The sequence below is a fragment of the Tamandua tetradactyla genome, chromosome 26 (genome assembly GCF_023851605.1).
Source record: "Tamandua tetradactyla isolate mTamTet1 chromosome 26, mTamTet1.pri, whole genome shotgun sequence".
NCBI lineage: Eukaryota > Metazoa > Chordata > Mammalia > Pilosa > Myrmecophagidae > Tamandua > Tamandua tetradactyla.
This window is the reverse complement of record NC_135352.1, coordinates 35,737,893-35,759,491: the sequence shown is the minus strand read 5'-3', so window position 1 is coordinate 35,759,491 and position 21,599 is coordinate 35,737,893. Positions and strand designations below refer to the sequence as shown.

Sequence of the window (21,599 nt, the reverse complement as noted above, 5' to 3'; positions counted from 1 at the left end):
GGCCACAGTGTCTCAGGGGACAGAGTTCTCACCTGCCATGCCAGAGACCCAGGTTCAGTTTCTAGTACCTGCCCATGCTGAAACAACAAAACAACAACACAAAAGTTAGCAAATTGATTGCAAGGCAATATAGGCAAATGAAACAAAATTTTAGTATGGCAAATTTAGAATCTTATCTAATAAGAAATGTGCAGGATCTAAATGAAGAAAAGTTTATTGCGAAGCATAAAAGAATCATTTGGATGGACAAAGCATGTGCCTATTTGGAAAAGATGTATGTTTAAAAGATATCATGCTCCCAAATCTAATTTTGAGTTTTAACAAAATTTCCCATCAAAATTTCAAGGGTTTTTTTTTTTTTTTCTTTCTATTGGCCCAAGTAAACTCCAACTAAGCCCAACCTCCCATAGTTAACAATTTTAGATTCTGGACAAAATAAAAAACAAAATACTGGAAAATGAACAAAAGTCGGCATATTGTAGAGGGATATAAAATTGGGAAGAGGAGACCAGCTGATGGTGATTTCCCATTTCTCAGCCTTTATCCTGAGGTCAGAACAAAGTGCCAAGTGGGCTAGCCAAAACTCTGAGAGAAAAAGCCACGGTCTTTCTGAACTGCAGAGCCAACAGACAGATTTCGGGCAACCACATCCACTGAAAATTATAAGATAAATCCTAGAAAGAAGAGATGCAGAGGGGGGAGATCTCCAAGTTCTGTGCTTAACCTCTGCCTAATCCCTGAACCGTGTCTGAGGGAAAGACTGAACACAGAGCAGCTAAAGTTAAAGAACTTACCAAGATTTGATCTGTCATCCAAAACAGAGTTTGCAGTCTGAGCCCAACCAAATAAATTGTTTTCTGAGGCAAAAAACATCAGCATTTTATTGGCGGAATCTTCCAAATCCAGCATCTACATCAATAACATTCACAATACTAAAGAGATAATCTAAACTCCCCCCTAAAAGGGTAAATATGAATTTTTACATAAAAATAATAACAATTCAACTGCCCTGACAATTGAAGGAATGCAAATTAAAAAACAATAATGTAGAACTAAAGTATCTGTAGAGGTGAAAGTCTCATGCATATCTTTATGGTCACCCATGAGGACATTATAGATTATTACAGCACTTTCAGAAACAATTTATGAAAATAGATCAAACTCATAAAAATGTTTGTGGCCTTTCCTTTGTACCATGTAAGTTTCTACCACTAGAAATCTTTGTAATAGATTTTTGTTTTATTCAGCAAGATGGGAAGAATTATATGAAGAAAAGCCTCACTACATGATGATTATTATTTTTGTTAACTATGGAACACTACATGAATTTACGTGACTTCCTTGTGCAGAGCCATGCTAATCTTCGCTGCATTGTTCCAATTTTAGTATATGTGCTGCCAAAGTGAGCACCCTGTGATTATTTTTTAATGAAAGGAACCAGTGTACAGCCATATGGAGACAGTTTAATAAATGGCACTTTCAGTATACTTTCAGTACTTGTTGATTATTATGTAACTATTAAAATAAAAGGGACAAGAGGAAAGACAGAACTTAGCAAAGACGAAGCTCTTTTGAATGCGTAAACCATAAAAGAGTGTGTCATGGTTAGGGACAGGTGTCAACTTGGCCAAGTTGTGGTACCTGTTCATCTGATTGGGCAAGCGCTGGCCTGTCTGTTGCAATGAGGACATTTCATAGGATTAGGTCATGATCACGTCAGCTACATCCACAGCTGATTCAGCCAAAGGGGAGTGTCTTCTGCAATTAGTGATGCTAAATCCAATCATGGGAAGCCTTTTAAGGAGGACTCAGAGGAGACAGGTTGCATTCCTGCTTTGGCTGGTGAGCCTCTCCTGTGGAGTTCGTCCAGGCCATCCATTGGAGTCATCGGCTTCGCAGACTGCCCTGTGGATTTTGGACTCTGCGTTCCTACGGTCACGTGAGACACTTTCATAAATTTTATATTTGCAAGTGTTCCCTGTTGGTTCTGTTTCTCTAGAGAACCCTAACTAATACAGAGTGTCTAGGAGACAATTTGAATGTATCTAGGAGGAGAGTTTGAAGATTTGGATGAGCTCAGAGTCCTTACTGAGAACAGGTGAGATTTGGTGTGCAGCTCTCAGTATTTGCCTGACCTGTGTTTCCTGTGCACTAAGTGGATAATGCAATGCTCTTTCCTCACCTAGTAGGAATTTTCTAATGCTTATTGAGCCAGTAGTATTGGCAGGACAGGCACAGACTAAGCATAGAAAATGCATTGACCAATTTAATCCTAAAAATAACTGATAGGGATAAGAACGATAATTATACACACATTATAGTAGAAAAAATTGAGACCCAGGAAAATTACTTAACTTGCTCAAGGTCACAGAACTGGCAAACAACTATGTAAATGAAGAATAATGAAGTTCAACTGTGGTAGCAAACCCCAGCTCTCAATGACTTAACAATAAAAGTTTTTTCTTGATCCTACTACCTGTCAAACTTGGGTTGGCAGAAGGGTCTTCATTCATGATAGTCACAGAGGGCATTGTCGGAAGTTTGCATGATGCTGAAGCCCCACATCCAGATAACCTATTCTGCTTATATTCAATAAAATTAGCTAGGCCCAGGATTTCATGCCCTCGATATGCACGAATATCTGAAATCATAATTGTAGGGGAAAAATACACAAATGCAAATAGCTGTGATAGGATAAGATTATTGTCATTTTCTTATCTAAAAATTGCTTTCATTTAATTTTGTAACTAAAAAATAAATGAATAAAAAATACCCCAGTCTTTTCCCACAAAATCTTTATGAAAGATGTGTTTATTATCACTAATTACCTTGCTACCTAAATTATTTTAAATGTGTAGTTAATGGTACAGTATAATTTTTACCTTAAATAAAATATTTCATCTGGAGCTTCTTTGTTATGAGATTGCACAAAACTTTTCTTTTTACATTAAACTTCTCAGATTTATTTAAAATTTCTATTATTTCCCATTGCTTTTGTTTTTTGAATTTCCATTTTTAATTCATCATCATTATTATTACTATCCATTATTTTCATGTGCATTTCTAAAAGTACCTGTCATTGTATATTATAGTTCACCAGTAATAGCAAGTTGGTGTAGGAAATGAAGGAACAAATGTTCTAATGAGTTTCCCACACAGATGTAACGTCTTCTCTCTTTGGATGTCTTTACAGCCCTTTTTATCTCTTCTGGAGATTTTACCATAGTCTGCCTCACATTATATTAGTTATTCTGTCTGCATTTCTTGATTTTCATCTCCTTAAGGGGTTGTCTGTTACGCTCTTTGTTCTTCACATAATCTTGCAAAGTATTGTGCCTTGCACGTGGTGGAAACTTGGTAAACATTTGCTGAATTAAGTAGAGGAAGGTTTACTATAGTGTCACGCGAACATTTTTAACCTTGTTAAAACTATTCGAACAAGAATGCACTTAAATGCCATTGAAAGGGGGCATTGCTAATTTATTATAAAAGAAATTCCTCCATGTTTAAAAGCTGTTAAATCTTTGTAGTAATTTAAATGAAAGTCTGTTTTGGGGCTTTTTATAGAAATTTACTTGCAACTGGATAGTCCAAAACTAATCATCTCAAAGGGTATGCATTCATTAGAAAGGAAAGAAGATATAAATAAAGTTGCCTTACTGCTCTTCCACAGTATATAATAACATATAGAAAGATAAATAAATGTATTACTCCTTACAGAGTCCATGAGCTTGAATCTCCTCATTTTATAGAAGCCACGTCAACTGGTTTAAATGAGTTCTAAGTTTAATTCAGTTCATCTCTATTGAGCACCTACTATGTGAAAAATTCAGTGAAAGATTTTTTAAAGAAAATGTGGCAAATGCACAAATAAGTAGAAAACAAAGAGGGAATAATAGCATAAATAAATAAAGTGTTAACGGGTACAGAAAGGGAGAGATCACCTCTGATTTTTCAGTTAGAAAGGCTTCAGCAAAGAGATAGCAGTTGAAATTTCATCCTGATGAAGATGTTCATTCATGGAAGGGCATTTCTGGCAGTGAGTAGAGCATCAGCAAATCTAAAAGTGACCACAAAGGAAATGTGTGGGGAATAGAAAATAGTCCTGTTTGGCTGGAACACAGGATATGCAAAGGGAAATATCAGGAGATAAATCTGTAAAGGAGCAATCAATTGCATTTCACATTTCATTCCATTCCTAAGACATGAAAGTTCTAGATTCTGAGGATGTAAGAAATAAGTAAATCACTCTCTCCCCTTAAGAAATCCTGACAGATAAACAAGCCATTGCACAGTGGAACATACGCTAAACTCCTGGCACGAACAGAAGGCCTTGTGGAGAAGCTAAGCCAACTTATACTCATGCCTAGGAGTCATCCCCAGAGAACCTCTTTTGCTGCTCCAATGTGGCCTTTCTCTGTAAGCCAACTTTGCGGGTGACCTCACTGCCCTCCCCACTACAGGTGTCATGACTCTGGATGAGGTGCGACCCAGCATCACGGGGTTGAGAAAGCCTTCTTCACTAAAAGGGGGAAGAGAGAAATGAGACAAAATAAAGTTTCAGTGGCTGAGAGATTTCAAACAAGAGTTTGTCCTGGAGGCTATTCTTATGCATTAAATAGATATCCCTTAATAGTTTGTGGTGTATTGGAGTAGTTAGAGAGAAGTACCCAAAACTGTTGAGCTGTATTCCAATAGCCTTGATTCTTGAAAATGATTGTATAATTATATAACTTTTACAGTGTGACTGTGTATTGTGAAAAGCTTGTAGCTGATGCTCCCTTGATCCAGGGTATGGGCAAATGAATAAAAAAGAGACAAAATAAATAAATAAATTATGGGGATGGGTAAGGGGTATAAAAAAATGGGTAGATTGCAATACTAGTGGTGAGAATTATAGGATGTACTGGTGTTTTTCTTTTGTCTTTTTATTTCTTTTTCTGGAGTGATGCAAATATTCTAAAAATGATCACAGTGATGAATACACAACTATGTGATGATATTGTGAGCCACTGATTGTATACTTCGGATGGTGTATACACATGAAGATCTCTCAATAAAAAAATAAAAAATTACAGAAGGCCCTTTGAACAAATGGAAATGGGATCTACTCTGCTAGTCGGTGCTGTGGTGCCGCGGTCCAGCCGCAGCAGAGGGAACGGGCTTGAAGGTGTGGAGGGTCGTCGGCGCGAGAAGAACACCAAGAGACAGCTTAGAGAATTCCTTTCTGAGAAGAGTTGCTTAGATTTATTTTTGCTTAACTGATTTTATACCCTTATTCTTGGCAAGAAAACAGGTATCACAGGATCATGGTTGTGTCATGGCTTACATTCTAGGTAAAGTTACAGGTTCAGGGAAGCAAAGCGAAAGTACACATTCTGATTTTCTTAGGAACATTTACACAAGATTTCAATAGCAGCAAGATATTGGCTTAAACCGCAGACATTGTGTTTGCAGTTTTCTGAGTTTAGACTTTCTTTTCCTATTATTCTACAGGTGAGGCAATATGTCAAGACCTATTTTAATCTGGTTAAAGGTTAGCTTGTTTTGATTAAAAGGTTACATTGTTTACTTAGATTTTTTATTGTTTTATAGCAATGGACCGGCACCGTGGTGGGGAGTAAATTTCTAGGATGGCTCAATGCAGGGTTTTTTAATTGTAAGTGTTTACTCTCTATGGGGTACTTTTCTGTGACTTGTTTTAAAAGCACTTCTGCCTGCTGCATCTGCAGCATGACTTGCTTAATGGGGGCGTCCCAACCTAATTTTTGCCAAACAGTCATTAACAAGGTTTTGCAATTTGTACAATTTGTATCATTTTTTCCAATTCTTTTGCTTTCTGATTCGTTTTGATATAATGCTTGGAGCACAACCAGCAACAAGAAACACACAATTAGTGTCATTAATCCCAGTATTTTTCTATTACACCATTTTATGCCTCGTCCTCTTTTGGGGCGTTGAAGGCCTTGCCACCGCCCTTCCTTCCAGGGAACCGTGTCAAACCGGGGAGGAAAAAGAGGACGCGGCACTGTGGGAAATGGCATTCATAGTGGTTGATAACTCAGATTCTGGAGTCACACTGTGTGCTGGGCTCAGGCTGTTGGTTCAAAGACCTGCTCCACACTTATTAGTTGTGTGACCTTGAGTATGATATTTTACTAACCTTTCGCTACTGCGGTTAAATCTTAGTGACCTTATCTGTTCCATGGTGGTGATAATAGTACAACCTTATAGGGTGGTTATGAGGCTGAAGTATGTGATATCATGTAAAGGACTTAGCTCAGTCCCTGCAGTTAAAGCACGCGAGTGAATTTTATTATCTCAATTGCTAGTATTGCCACTAATACTCCTATGACCCTACTCCACGCTACGGTTACAGGTATTATCACGGAATGTTTCAGCAAGGAAATGCGTGGTAGTGACCTTAAAGAAGGGCTTGAATTCCATCAGACAGAGAGGGGCCGAGGGCAGAGGTAGTCCGAGGGCAGTGTGGAAGCATGAGGAGTACATGCTGTGTTTTGGGAAGAGAGTGCAGAACTTTAGAAAGAAGGTATGAGAAAGCAGACATTGAGTTGTATTTTATGGTTCCAGTAAGACATCAAAAATTTAGAAACAGAAAACATGAATGGATAAAAGCCCTAATTCCTGATGAAGTGAGAGATCCAAAACTTCAGAGTAAATCAGGCATGCATTACAATGATAAGTATTGATACTGTACATATGTATTGATTATGTATTGATATTTATAGTCATTGTTCTGATATGTGATTTCTATCTACTAAAATACAAACTATAAATCATGATCAATTAAAATTATAATAATTCCAGTCTCTCACTATTCCTTTGACTGTAGCAGAGATTATGGCTTTAAAATAAGTAAAAATACTTCATAAAGTTTTTCTGAAGGTGCGTGTTGTAGAATAGCCCAGTTTCACCCAGAGTAATGGGCCTAAGAAGTTCCACGGTTTCCCAGTCATTGAAATTTATCAAAAAGGGGCTGAATCCACCATTAAAAGAGGTGGAGTGGGGCCTGGGAATGTAGAGGATGGAAAACCCCTATTCATGAAAGTTGCAGAAAAGAAGCCAGGGGTTCTCAGACTGACCACTTTATATCGATTAATTAAGTTCTGCTGGTTACTGTAATAAATAAGAGTGAGGGAGGAAAATGGAATGAGATGAAGAAATGAAAAAGTGGTGACAGCAGAAAAGCAATAGATCTTGTGAACAGAAAGGGGGAAGGATAAAGGCAAATACCCAAAACATCTACACTGGCACTTTAGATCCATTTTTGGCAATCAGAAATGCAACTACATGGCTAGTCAACCAAAGAACAGCCTTCTAAATTTTTTACAACTACACACTAGCTTTTGCAGACAAAATGTCATCAAGTACAAAACTGCAAAGCAAATTAACAGTCTCATTACAACAATTCTATATCTACCTTTCATATCCCAACTGCCAACATTGGTGTTTTGGTTTACATATTAATAAATACTTGTCTGCTTTTAATATGCATTTATCGCTCTCATTATTACGTTATTGCATTCAGCTTGTTTGGCAGCACTTACAAAGAATTTATTTTGCTATTAATGGCAGAAAACAATTCCGGAAACTGAACAAAGCAGGAAAAATGTTAAATCTAAGTATTTGAATTGGTTATTGACTCATTTAGTTTAATAACTCGTTTTCTCCAAACTTGAATAATTTAAATGCATTAGAAATGATACAACATTAAAAAGTGCATTCTTAAAATGGTAAACACTGGATGTAGGATCTGAGTTTGTAGTTATTACTTATTTAAAATAAACAAGCAAATTCTGTTGAGAGATGGTCTCATTTTCAGGAATGGTCTATTAGCAGGCAGCAGTGAGCACAACAATTAACCATATCAGCACATTAAAGTCTAATGTGTAAACTCAACGTAGCCGCAAACACACTTCCTACCATGGCCTATTAAATAATCAGAAATGATTGCAGATAATTAGCTCGTGAACAGCTGCATAAATCCAAGTATTCCATTTTTTATCAGGCATGGAGACTACAAGTGGAAGGGAGTTTTATCAACGATGTCTTGAACCGGGTGGGAGTGTCACTGAGAAACATAATTAGGGGAAAACGCTATCGTTTGATGACCTATTGCCATTTTTAATCTTCCTTTGATAATACTTCTAAGGTTCACATGAATATAGTTCCATAAGTGAAAAATACAGAATTAAGACATTGCTGGTGACCAGAAAAAAAATCTTGTAAGATTGGAAATTAAAATAGAATCTTAATCAGAAATCAGTAAAATTCCTCTGAGTGTGTAACATTCATACTTGTAGTTTTAGCTCAAATTTGATTTATACATTCTCACATATCCTTTCTAAATGATACATATAGCACCAATGTTAAATAATACGGTTGCATTTTAGTTTATTAATGTACTTGATAAGTATTTCCATTTAATATTAAAGAATAATGTTTTCTTTATTTTTCTATCATTGTTTCACTAAATAAAGCATGCCAGGCAGAACGTGATAACCAACTTTAGAAATCTGAAGGACTGATACAAAAAATAGCTATATGTATTCCATGCAGGTCCAGAAAATTAGAACTAGGAAAAGGTAAGAAGTAGGGGGTTAATAAAAAGGACAAAATTCCCCATATTGTTAAAACAGGAAGTGTACATTGTGAAATGTTCAGCTACTGCCAAGAATTTCACCAAATTCATTGACCCACCTCCTGCGAGGGTGGACGAGATTGGAAGGGGCCCCTGTGCTCTTTGAACTAGGTTCTATCAAAAGTTCACACTGTAAGAAGCTAGGAACCGGGAGTGCAAGGGCAGGTCAGTGGTAGAATTTTCACCTGCCATGCGGGAGACCCAGGTTTGATTCCCAGTCCATGCACTTTCCAACAAACAAGCAAAACAAAAAGCAAAAAAGCAAAACAAAACAAAAATTCAACAAGTGCTGCAATAACGGGATACTCATGGAAAAATAAGGAAATGTGTCTCTGCCATACAGCCTACAAAAAAATATAAGATGCTAGGAACCAAAACCCTACAGGAAATGGTTCAGTGATGAAAGAATATATCATCATTGATGTTGCTAGACTTTCGGAGGCGACTTTAGGATTTATTGCATTGAAGATTTTGTGAAATTACATTTTAGCACAAATTCATTGTTTTCCAACATAAATTAGCTTTCATTTTGTTTGTAGCCCTATCAAGGCTGAAGTGGATATATTTATATATATAAACATATGTATATAAATTATTTTGAAGAACAAGAGTAATAAACATAATTAAGCATGAATTTCACTCATAGAGAAATAAAATGTATTTTACACATTTTTCCTCTATATGTATCCTCTTTTTATGAACAAATGCAATATACATTTTATACAACAAATATCATGTTCCTAGTATGCTAGGCACTATGAAAGCGTGGCATCATGCCTCCAGGGGTTTCAAACCTTTGGGGAGAAATAAGCACGCAAAGCCACAATTCCCATTCATCAGAAAAAGCTCTAGAGTGGAAAGATACAGGGTACAAAAGGAAAAATAGGGAAGAACTCCCATGGCAGCCTGGAGGAGATCTGGAAGGCATCACAGAGAAGGTAATCCTGGGGAAGACGAGTTTGCCGGGGCAAAGAGTTTGTGTAAAGGCAGTTTGGCTGGGAAAGAGACTGTTTACCGTATTGTTAATATGAAAGAAATCTAGATCTAAAATTGACTAACTCTGGTAATTATATTCATGTCATTCATCCATTGCAAACTAGTAATTGCTCTGAATCAAACTACTAAGAGTGGGTTTACCCTAACCACTGCCTGTTTCCAACAACAGTGCCAATAAACAAACTAATACTCATGCACACAAGCAACATCAACCGGCTACCTTAGCATCTTCATGGAGCTTGTTAGTCAGTGAGGCCAGGAAGAGGGCTCTTTGTTTAGACAAATCCTCCAAGTGATCCTTCTATGAGCTCAAGTTTGAGAACCCCTGTTCGAGAGCAGGGTATTTACACGTGTTTTAGAAAGCATTTTAATCTACCATATTAGAATAAGTATTTAATATTTATACCATACACTTTTAATGTTTTTTAGCATGAAATATAACATATATACAAAAAAGCAATACATTTCCAAGTACATTTTAACAAGTAGTTATAGAACAGATTTTAAAGTTTGGGATGGGTTACACTTCCAAGATTTTTCATTTTTGCTTCAAGCTATTCCAAAACGCTGGAGACCAATAGAAATATCAATATATAATGACATAGCAGTCATATTCATTTGTTAAATCCTATCTTCTCTGTTATATTCCTCCTTCTCTTTAAATACGATATATACATAAAAGCAATACATTTCAAAGCACATCGCAACAATTAGCCGTAGAACAGATATCAGACTTTGGTACAGGTTACAATTCCATGATTTTAGGTTTTTACTTCTAGCTGCTCTAAGGTACTGGAGGCTAAAAGCAGTATCATTATAATGATTCAGCACTCATACTCATTTGTTAAACCCTACCTTCTCTGTATAACTCCACCATCACCTTTGATCTCTCTATCACACTCTTTAGAGGTATTTGGACTATGCCTATTCTAAATTTTTCATGCTGGAAGGGGCTATTGATAATACTGGATAGGGAGATGGAACTAGTTGATGTTCTGGAAGAACTGATCCCTCTGCATTTCAGGAATTATCTGGTCCTGGGACCCATCTGAAGGTGGTAGGTTTTGTAGAGTTACCTTTGGAGACCCTGATATAATGCCATAGGTATTCTTTAAGATTGGAAGGAGTGATTTTGGCAGGCCTTTGGCACGTTATGATAGGTAGCAATGTCTAACTGACACTTGCAAAAGAGTAACCTCCAGAGTAGCCACTCACTCTATTTGATTTTCTCAGCCACTGATACCTTATTTGTTACACCTCTTTTCTCCCTTTTGGTCATGTGCTAGTTTGCTCACTGCCAGAATGCAATATACCAGAAACTCAATGGCTTTTTAAAAAGGGGATTTAATAAGTTGCAAATTTATAGTTATAAGGTTGAGAAAATGTCCCAATCAAAGCAAGTCTATAGAAATGCTCAATCTAAGGCAACCAGGGAAAGATGCCTTGATTCAAGAAGGCCGATGAAGTTCAGGGTTTCTCTCTCAAGTGGAAAGGCATATGGCAAACACGGTCAGGGTTTCCCTCTCAGCTAGAAGGGCACATGGAGAATATGGCATCATCTGCTAGCTTCCTCTCTGTTCTGGTTTGCTAGCTGCTGGAATGCAATATACCAGAAACGGAATGGCTTTTAAAAAGGGGAATTTAATGAGTTGCTAGTTTACAGTTCTAAGGCCGAGAAAATGTCCCAATTAAAACAAGTCTATAGAATGTCCAATCTACAGAATCCGTCCAGGGAAAGATACCTTGGTTCAAGAAGGCTGATGATGTTCAGTGCTTCTCTCTCAAGTGAGAAGGCACATGGTGAACACAGTCAGGGCTTCTCTCTCAGCTGGAAGGGCACATGGCAGACACAGCATCATCTGCTACCTTTCTCTCCTGGCTTCCAGTTTCATGAAGCTCCCCGGGAGGCGTTTTCCTTCTTCATCACCAAGAGTCGCTGGCTTGTGGACTCTGCTTTGTAGTGCTGCAGCATTCTCTGCTCTCTCTGAATCTCTCATTCTCCAAAATGTTTCCTCTTTTATAGGACTTCAGAAACTAATCAAGACCCACTCAGATGGGTGAGACATATCATCCCCTAATCCAGTTTAACAACCATTCTTGAGTAAATCACATCAACCAGGGAGATGATCTCATTACAGTTTCAAATATACAGTACGAATAGGGATTGTTCTACCTTTATGAAATGGGATTTATATCAAAACATGGCTTTTCTTAGGGGGCATACTTCCTTTCAAACCAGCACACTCTCCAACTCCTCAGGGGGTGTTTTCCTTCTTCATCTCTAAAAGTTATTGGCTAGTGGACTCTCTGTTTTGTGATTCTGCAGCATTCTGTCATCCTTCTCTGCTCTCTCTGACTCTCCCCTTCCTCCAAAATGTTTCCTCTTTTATAAGATTCCACTAAAGTAATCAAGACCCACCTAGAATGGGTGAGACACGTCTCCACCTAATTCAATTTAACCACCATTCTTGATAGAGGCACATTTCCAGGGAGATGATCTAATTAAAGTTGCAAACAGACAGTACCGAATAGGGATTAGAAGAAACGGCTGCCTTTACAAAATGGGATTAGGATTAAAACATGGCTTTTCTAGGGGACATAAGCCTTTTCAAACCAGCACAGATCAGGATGGCATCGTTGATTCCACACATACCATACATTTTTTGAAATGTGTCATAATAATTAGGTAAATGAATTCGAACTGGCATGAGAATTTGGGATTGTGAAAAGAGCAATGGACTGGGAATCAGCAATCTGGTTTCTAATTCTAGCTCTGCTACTAAATAGCAATAATTGCCACCCAAAAAAAAAAAAATACAAAAAGTGTAACTCTGCTGCTTTTAGTTTCCTTCAAGCAAATACCAGTGGGAATTAATTCACTCACGGTTTTGAGGCTAAAGAATGTCCAAATCAAGGTGTCATCAGTGCAATATTTTTTTTGCAAAGACTGGTGCTCTGGGACGAGCTGCTGGCGATCCTTGGTCTGTGCCTCCTCACAACCCAGCAATGCCCATGGCAGCCTCTCCTCTCTTAAGGGTTCCATTGAATTTCAGCTTCTTGCTTGCGTAACAATTCCATCAGGCTTATAAAGGACTCAAGTAATTGGATTAAGATCCATCCTGATTGGGCTTGATCACACTTTAACTGAAATAACCTCATCAAAGTGTCCTATTTGTGATGGGTTCATACCCACAGGAATGGATTAAGTTTAAAAACATGTTTTTTCTGGGGCAGGTATATCTTCAAACAACACACCTGCCAAGTTACATAACTTCTCTGGACCTTGGAATGTTGTTATAACACAAGCAGGTTGCACTAGAACATCTCTAAGATGCCTTTCCAAAACTAAAATATTGTGATTCTGAGTAGGTCTTAACTTTATTGGTATCATTAAATAATATAATTGTCCCCAGTCTCTTTGCAGGTAACCTTCCGTTGTTTTCACTTCTTGTATCTTTTGAAAGCTGAGTTGCTCTTGTTCACTGTTGTTTCTCTTGCCTATCAGTGTTTGACCTTCTTTTCTACCTCTCCTCTCTGGGTCAGTGGTTAATTTGCCACATAATTGTTCAAAATGAGGTACCCTTATTTTTATACATGATAACTCCCATGAAGGCGCCTTGATTAAAACTTTGTAGTAGACTTTTTGATGAAAACAAAACAAAGAGCTCTCATTTCAGAGTGTGAAACATCCTGTCTTGAAAGTCAATGGAACAATTCACAGGGGCTAGGAGCTCAGAAGAAAATGTTTCACTCATGTTGAGATAGGGAAGAGAAGATTAAAGAAAGAGCCCTTGGGAAAGAAAAAGAATGAAATCTTCTGTTTGTACACAATAGCTTAGAGTTTCCTTTATTTCCTTCTCTTGTTGGTGTGCTGATTTTCTATCTGTTAAATTTCTTTGCCACCAAATCATTCCTCCGTTAAACTATAAAATTTGAAAAGATAGAATCTATTGATGCCTATACATTTAGCACCACACCCACTCTGATAATTTTCCAATAAACATTAGTAAATGCTTAAAGAATAAATGCTGAATCTTTTATAACCTTGACCAGAATCAGTAAATTGGTTTTCCCCACAATCATGGAGCTTCTTACCATAACATTTTATCTATATTTTGCAAGGAGATGCGTGTTTTGTTTTCCTGGTTTTTTTTTTTTTTTTTTTTTTTTTTTTTTTTACTTCATCTATTTGCTCCTGCGCCTGCTCCCTTTTCTGTTATGATCTGTGACTGGGAACTAACATATGTCTGCAGTTTCCCTTTACTTTATACAGTACGGTGTTCTAGCACTTGATGTTTTATGTCCTGGCACTACACTCCTAACAGGTTCCCGAGTATTAGGCAGCCCCTGCCTGAGTGCCCTTGAGACCCACTTAGAGCATGTGCATGGTTGATGTAAAACTTTTCAATAACCCTTCTCTGCCTTGGATAGGAAATTACAGGAGAATGCCATATTGCAGCATCACTTTGCAATCATTCCACCTTTATGCGTTATGGTCTTGCATCCCCAGTTTGGTCTTATCTGCTCCAGCTGAATGTCCAGTGCTCTACAAGGGGGCCATAACCGTAACACGTTCTCAGCACCCTCATTTTGTTTCAGAAGCAAACATAGATAATTTGATACACAGTCAACTCCAGTGTGTAAAATCTTCAGAGCTGTTATCTGCTCTAAAAATAGTGAAAGTAGATAGTTTCTGAACAGTAATATATCATCGCAGGAATCTGGATCATGCTGTAAACCTTTCTTGGTGGCACTCTTAAAGGGACATTAGCAATATAGTCTTTCTAAAAAGTCTCTGTGAATAGCTGTTTCGTCATAGATCATTTCTGAGCTGCTTATTGTCACCCATTTTATTCACAGTGTTATACTGATTTTACTCATTCCATCTGTGTTTATCCTTACTTTCTTCTTTTCTTTCCACTTTAAATTAGGATAAGCATATGTATTAACCTAAGAGATCCCCAGAAATCTTTCTCTAATCCTCAGGTCACTTCAGGAGTCACTGTGATTTTTTTTTTCCAATTCTAGTAAATCCTGTATTTTTTCCTTCTTAGAAATATCACAATTGTAACAAACTAATAAAGTATATAATAGCTGCTTCATGCTTGACTTCCTTTTTAAAGTGAATGCTCCACGAGCGCATGGGTTTTCTCTTCTTCAACACAGAATCCCCAGGAACTAAACCAGAGGCTTTAACAAAGTAGGCATCCATAAGTGGGTATTATATGATTAGGTATATCCATTACTTTGTTAATTTTACTAGCTGTCATTATGATTCTAAAAATGCCGTCCTTTGGTCTCCAAGCTGATAAAGACGGCTGCTTTCCTGACAAGTACACTCCCTCCTTATAGGCAAAGCTGCATGCGAATAAAGGTTTCAAAATTCAAATTATTATGGAAGCATCCCTTGGTTCTCCCTGCCTGCTAAGTGGAGTGCTGAAGCAGCACAACTAACACTCCAGAGAGAGCTGGAATCACAGGCAGTGTTTGCTCCTTGCGGTCCCCTTTCTCTTACAGACAGCCCCGTTCAGTTAGTACATTTTTATTTCTTCAGGTGGGTTACAATACAATTGGTTGTGATTAGAGTACTTAATCTATTCACTAGAACTGATTAAGTTACTGCTTGATTGTGTTACAACTTCATCCATTTACCGTGATTAGATTGTTGCTGAAAATATATGGACACAATCAAGCTTCTGCTATTGTCAGATTCCTCAGGGTATTTCTAAATTTCTTCACATAATCTTTTTTGGCTATTCCTTAAGGTATGTCATGTCTGCAGATAATTAATCTCATCCATTACATTTGAAATCATCTTGATTTTATTCTTGGAGTGACACTATCTCAAGTTCCCCGGGTGACTTTCCTATTCTCCCCAGTACTAACCATGCCTGGCAAATAACTGAGGGGCAACAACCCACATCTTTTCTTTCTTTTCCCTTCCTCCTGCCTGTTCCTTGGTAGCAGAAGAGTGATGGCAGAGAGTTATTCATATACAACTCCTAACAAAGAATGAAAAGCCTTTGGTGAATTTTTCAATAAGTAAGTTTGTCACTATCTACAGAGCAGACAGGTAGAAAACAGTTAGTTGAAAAATAATAATATTTAAAAGTTTATGGTTACTCAATGTGACAATTAAGTGGTTTATATCTGACCCTAAATTCCAGCTCATTTTTTCCAGGTGAAGCAGGGTTCGGTGACAAAGCCAAAGGTTTCTCCCCCCAGCTTTCTGGGCCATGCAACAACAGTTTGGAATCCCAGCAACAATGCAAATTTGAGCCTATTTGCTCATAATATTTGTTCTTTTAGGAGGGCAGCAGATCAGCATGATAGGTTGTATTCATTCATGTATTTGATTTCACAGAACCTTCTGTGGATTAACAGTGGAAAACGTCCTCTTGGTATTATAAATTTAAATACCTGACACTTCCCCGTAGTGTCTTCAGATCTATTACAGTATGGCCGGGCGTTGGCTAAAGACTAGTTTTCCCTTTAAAGACTCAAGAGAGTATAAGGGATCTCATGGTAAACATTGACTGACGATTAAATTCTTTTGGTCTGTGAATCATGATTACATCAAACTTGCATTCACTGTATACGGTCAAACTCTTTTATAACTTGGACATCCGAGTTTCCCAGCATTTCCCAATACATCTTCCATTTGTGCAGTGAAGTCCAATCCTATTCTCTATCTCCAGGCCAACGTCTCAGTGCTTTCAAGAGGAAAAAGAGAGGTATAAGTTTACAATGTTAAATATATACCGAATGCATTTTTCTTTTATTTCTGCACACTTTACTAACCCATTGGAAATGTTCTCGGCTCATAACCTAAAGAACTCTACAAAATAAATACATTGAAAGGGAAAAACAGGGCTACAAACAATTCTATTTTTTTAAGTACAAAAATAACTTTTCTGATATAAAATACGTTCACTCCCAAAAGGCTTCAAGTCTCTTCATCTAAGACTGGCCTTGTTACATGCACTTCAAAGGTTGAATAAAACTTTAACATATCTTTAGTTACTTCACAGATTTTGTAACCTCTGCATTTGGAACTCACATATTCAACAGTCTCATATAAGTAGAACATGGTAGGGTAAGCAAAACGTGGCTTCAAGTAGCTGAAATATTGGTCCCTAAGTCCAGGCACTAAACTTTTACAACTCCTTTTCAGGATGAACTCTTACACCTTACAGGTGAGGACCAGATCCTGAATCTATTTATTCTTTGTGCTTTATTTTCGTAGCTTGGCTTGTCTAGTTTCCAAACCTCTGGAAACTGAAGCAGAAATGGGAAATATGGAAGAAAGTTGCTTATTGGTATCTACTCTGATAAAAGCAAGAAAACATAGGGAAGCACAGGAAATGAGAAAATACAGAAATCAACAATTCATAATGCAAGCAGTCTTCCAATGTCAATCAGTTTAGAAGTAATCCCTTCATTATGGCACAGTGTAATAATTTATGTCCCTAATGATAACATTCAGTAAGCAATTCCATAAATTGATATTGTTAGGTACCATTTTTGCAACATACATTTTCATATTCACCTCCCAACACATTTTCTGACCATACTCAGGAGTGCTGAATTGGTCTATGTTAATGATATTATGAAAGTCGGCTTCTTAGACACATAAAGAAATTATTGTGTGTATTGTGTATTGTGATTTTTTAATGGGATTATTTCAAAAGAAGTGTAGTAGCAAGGTAAAAGAATATCAAGAATAAAGCGAGCCAGCAACTTATTTGAAAAAAAAATGAAGAAGTCATCAATGATTGCAGGAAAAGGTCAGGAATATAGAGCTTTGAAAAATGCAGACATAACACAGTAGAGCAGCAGAAGTCTAGATCTTCTAAAACTTACAGATTAAAGATTTAAGAAGGCTATAAATGAGATAGAGGTGGTATTTGATATAGAAGATGATTAAGATGGAAATAAGAATCTTGGCATAGGCAAGATTCTGGTAAGGGCATGCATTAGAAATATTCAGAGGTAGATGACAGATGTAAAGGCAGAGTGGTAAATTCAAATCAAGGATGACATCTACCTTTGGCCATGGGAGCAGAAAATTTGAGGGAAAGAAAAGCAGATCCAAATTACTTTCTAGTATAACTACAAGGAAGACTGCATTCTTGAATGGGTAAAGAATGACAGAAAACTTCACGAGGATAACAGATTCAAACCAAAGAATAAAAGAAGATAGAATACATTTGACAGCAGTATAATGGTCAAATACTGTTATCAGAAAGACGCTGGGAGATCCAAATTTGAGCTTAGTTGCACACAGTGAGAATGACTTGAGATAGGGAAATATTTTTAAAATGGTAGAAAATGCATCAGCAAAAGATAGTTGTGGTTTGGAAAGAAAGTCATACAAAATATGATACAGGTAGTCGTTTATTATTGGTGACTAATCTCGCCATTAAAGTGCCTTGACTCTGCTTTTTAAAAAGTATATTCTTCCTCTGTTATTCTAAATAAACTGTAATCATAAGAAAGGGAAAGATACCTAAGGGATTTGACAACATTTTGAGAATACATTGCAATCACTCTTGCCTTACCAATTAGAATTTTTTTTCCTGATCTCATTAATTACAAAAATGGAAATCATTGTACTTGGTACTTTACAATAAATATTCAAGCAACTGGAGCTGTAAAATATCCAGGCAATTTAAATGACTTATTACAGCAGCATGAAGCTTGGGACATTCCTACTAACTGAAAATATATTATTTCAAGTAAGATATTTAAAGAAACAGTGTCCTCAGATGAATTAAAGCTTGAGCACATATGACTGAAGCAAGTAGGTTTTCCACCACCACCACCCCCCACAAAAATACCAATGGAAAAAACACTTTTCCATATTCCATTATATAAATAGCACAGTTTTGTATGATGCTCTACACAAAAAGCCAAGGGAAAATAAAAAATCTATTGCTTACTGGATGAGTTAATATATTCTTTCTTGGTAGTTCTGTTATTTCATGATGGCATGATTTATCATTAAATGATGCATATATGTGAAATATTGTCCTAGGAAACAAGAAGTGAGCAAAGTGATTTATAGTGGCAAGATTATTTTAAAACATGACTTTTTCCTCCAAAAAAGATGTTTTAAAATTATATGTAATTTCTAGTACATTAATATCTTTGTAGTGTCCAATTTACTCCCTCAAATGGAAAAGCATAATGGCATGAGTGAAGCACAAACTATTTCAAAATGCATCCATATTTTGTCATAAGTTTTGAAAAAAGATATAGCTGATCTCTAGTGATTCTTCTTCAATAAAAAAAAAACGGCAAAGCTGGATATAATTTTGCAGAGGCTAATTTCAAAGTGTTTGGGGATTTATAGATTTAATTTTACCCAATCCAATAATATCAGGCAAAGTTCTTTACTATCATGGAAAAAAGTAATGACCTTGCCTCTGAGCATGGGCAGAAAATGGCCACCTTTGTCTAAGAAAGTTGTTAGTTTCTCACAATATGAATTGCATTTTAAAAATGTTGAGGTATTGACTTAAATGGCATGATATTCACTACTTGGTCTATACCCAGAAGAGCCGAAAGAAGTGACACGAAAAGACATTTGCACACCGATGTTCATAGCAGCTCTATTCACAATTGCTAAAAGACGGAAACAATCCAAGCGACCGTCAACAGATGAGCGCATAAACAAAATGTGGTCTATACATACAATGAAATATCATGCAGCAGTAAGACTAGAAATGAGGTCCCGAAGCATATGACAATGTGGATAAAACTTGAAGACGTGATCCTTAGTGAAATAAGTCAGAGACAAATGGACCCATACTCTATGTTCTCGGTGTTATGACTCGGTATAAATGACGATGTCAAGGCACAGGTGAGCCAGGTGAGTTGCTCTCAAAAATAGGCCAAGAAGTGATGAGCTCCCAGATGGAAAGTCAATGCAACTTCCTCTGACATTCTGCTCTAGTATGATGTGGATGAAGAATTTGGGGACAGATTGGGGATTGTGGTGCTCTCCTGCTCACATACCCTCCCTCCTTTCCTCTTCTTCTCTCCCTCCTTTCTCCCTTTTCCTTTCCTCTCTTTTTCTGTCTCATTTTCTCTATTTCTTTTTCTTCTTTCTTTCTTTCCATAAATATAAATAAATAAATAAATAAATAAATAAATAAATAGCATGGTATTGAGAAAAAAGAGACAGGTCAAACTATAAAGCTTCAAGTAATTGTGTCTGTATCTCTGAAGTGAACAGCCAGCAGACATGTTTTTTTTTATCTGCATGGTTATATTTTCCAACTTATCTTAAGTTATTTGTCAACTTTTAAAATAAGGAGATGTCACATAAAAGTCAAGATAATAGATTTTCTTAGAAAAAAAACAAACAAGCAGATTTTATAACAATGAAGACACATTCTCAGGTAGTTAGGGAAAGCTTTCTATAACTCAGTAGCTCACATTTATTCCAGCCTAAACTATTCCCCATCGTCTCTCCAACATTGAGAAACTATGGGTTGTCCTTAAAAACCTTATAAACTTACTCCCATTTTATTTCTCGCATTTATGTCACCTGCCTGCTAAGGCCTTTGAATTTGAGGCTCGGTTCAAAGAGTCTATGAGGACTACTTTGTCATGCCATGTTCCTGACCCTTCAAATCACTTCCTGAAGTCCAAGTCTTCACCATTTCCAGAATACCATTCCTTAATGCTTAAGTTAACCGCTAGGTCATTTGTCCATACCCACATATTTTCACTATAACGTTTCTATTCTTAGTGTGGATTTATTTTCATTAAGCTTCTTTTTAATGTGCTGGTTTTTATATTTTTAATATCTTTGACCTTATGTTCTGCACTGGAGGTGAATCACTCTTAGATTATTTTAATTCATTTAATCTCTCTCACTTTGTCCAGTCCAGAGATTGTCACATATACTTAGATTTTATCTCAAAGTCTATGTTTTACTTTTCAAAAATGTTAGTTGTTTCTATTCCCTATCTGCTACTTAACTTCTGTTGTTATGTTTCATGATTTCTTGTTATTTTATCCTTCCCTTGAGAGTCATAAGCACACTTATTTTGGAGTAATTTTTGGAGTATTCTGTGATTTTGGTTTCTTTTGGAGTAAATTAATCTCCATGTTTAGGTTTTATTTTTTGTTTATTTCTAAATATTATCAGTTGTCTTTCCTAACTTTATTTTCCTTCTTACGTTTTGGAATTTTGACTCACATGCTCATCCTGAATGTTCGTTTGTTCTCTTTATCGCCCCCTCTCTTCTCTCTCCCTCCCTCTATCCTGCTCACTCTCTCCATTGCCTGTTCACATGTACTCAATCCTTCTCTAACATATGAATGCTCTTACATAGTTCTCTCCTGCACTGAGCCACAAACTAAAATGTATTCCCATTCTGTTTCAGATGGTACTGAATCATCACGCCTTTAGATATTGAGACAACCCACACTCTGGCTGCAAGGCTGTGTTTGTTTTCTCTGACTCCCTAAGTAAGTAATTATCAGCAATAAACAAATGTTCTGCAATAGTTTTTCGAATATTTCTTTCACACGTGGGGCACCACATCAGCACCGAGGTGCAAGCAGCACTCTGGCCATGGTCTCCTGTACTGGTGGGAGAAGGGGTATCTTTTATCACAGGTGACTCTGAAGAGATTAAAAAATGTCAGGAATTGCTGCCTGATTCTGAAACCAGAGTCTTAATTTGAGCAACAGCTACTACTTCGTGTTTCTGTTCCATCTCTGATCGACGGAAATGATTATGATGTTGTGTTGAGCTTGGCGAGGGTTTCCATGTTTTGTTTTGTTTTTCTTTCTAAACATATATTATTGCCTTTTGCCTAAATTAGAGGGACCATTTCTAAGAAAATGTTAAAACAGCTTCTTCCTTGGAAATTTTCCCACACCCTTTAAGCTGAATCTGCATTCCTTTCTCTATTGCTCTCTC

General features: G+C 36.9%; 1 long non-coding RNA gene and 1 other non-coding gene across 3 annotated transcripts in view; one reads left to right on the top strand and one right to left on the bottom strand.

Annotated features, from left to right (window-relative positions):
- Nucleotides 1–21,599, top strand: part of LOC143669822 (uncharacterized) — a 42,534-nt gene that overhangs the window by 1,531 nt on the left and 19,404 nt on the right. The window lies entirely within an intron of this gene.
- On the bottom strand, nucleotides 1,305–1,410 carry LOC143670093 (U6 spliceosomal RNA). Its single transcript, XR_013169272.1, has one exon. It is a non-coding gene; the product is annotated as a U6 spliceosomal RNA (small nuclear RNA).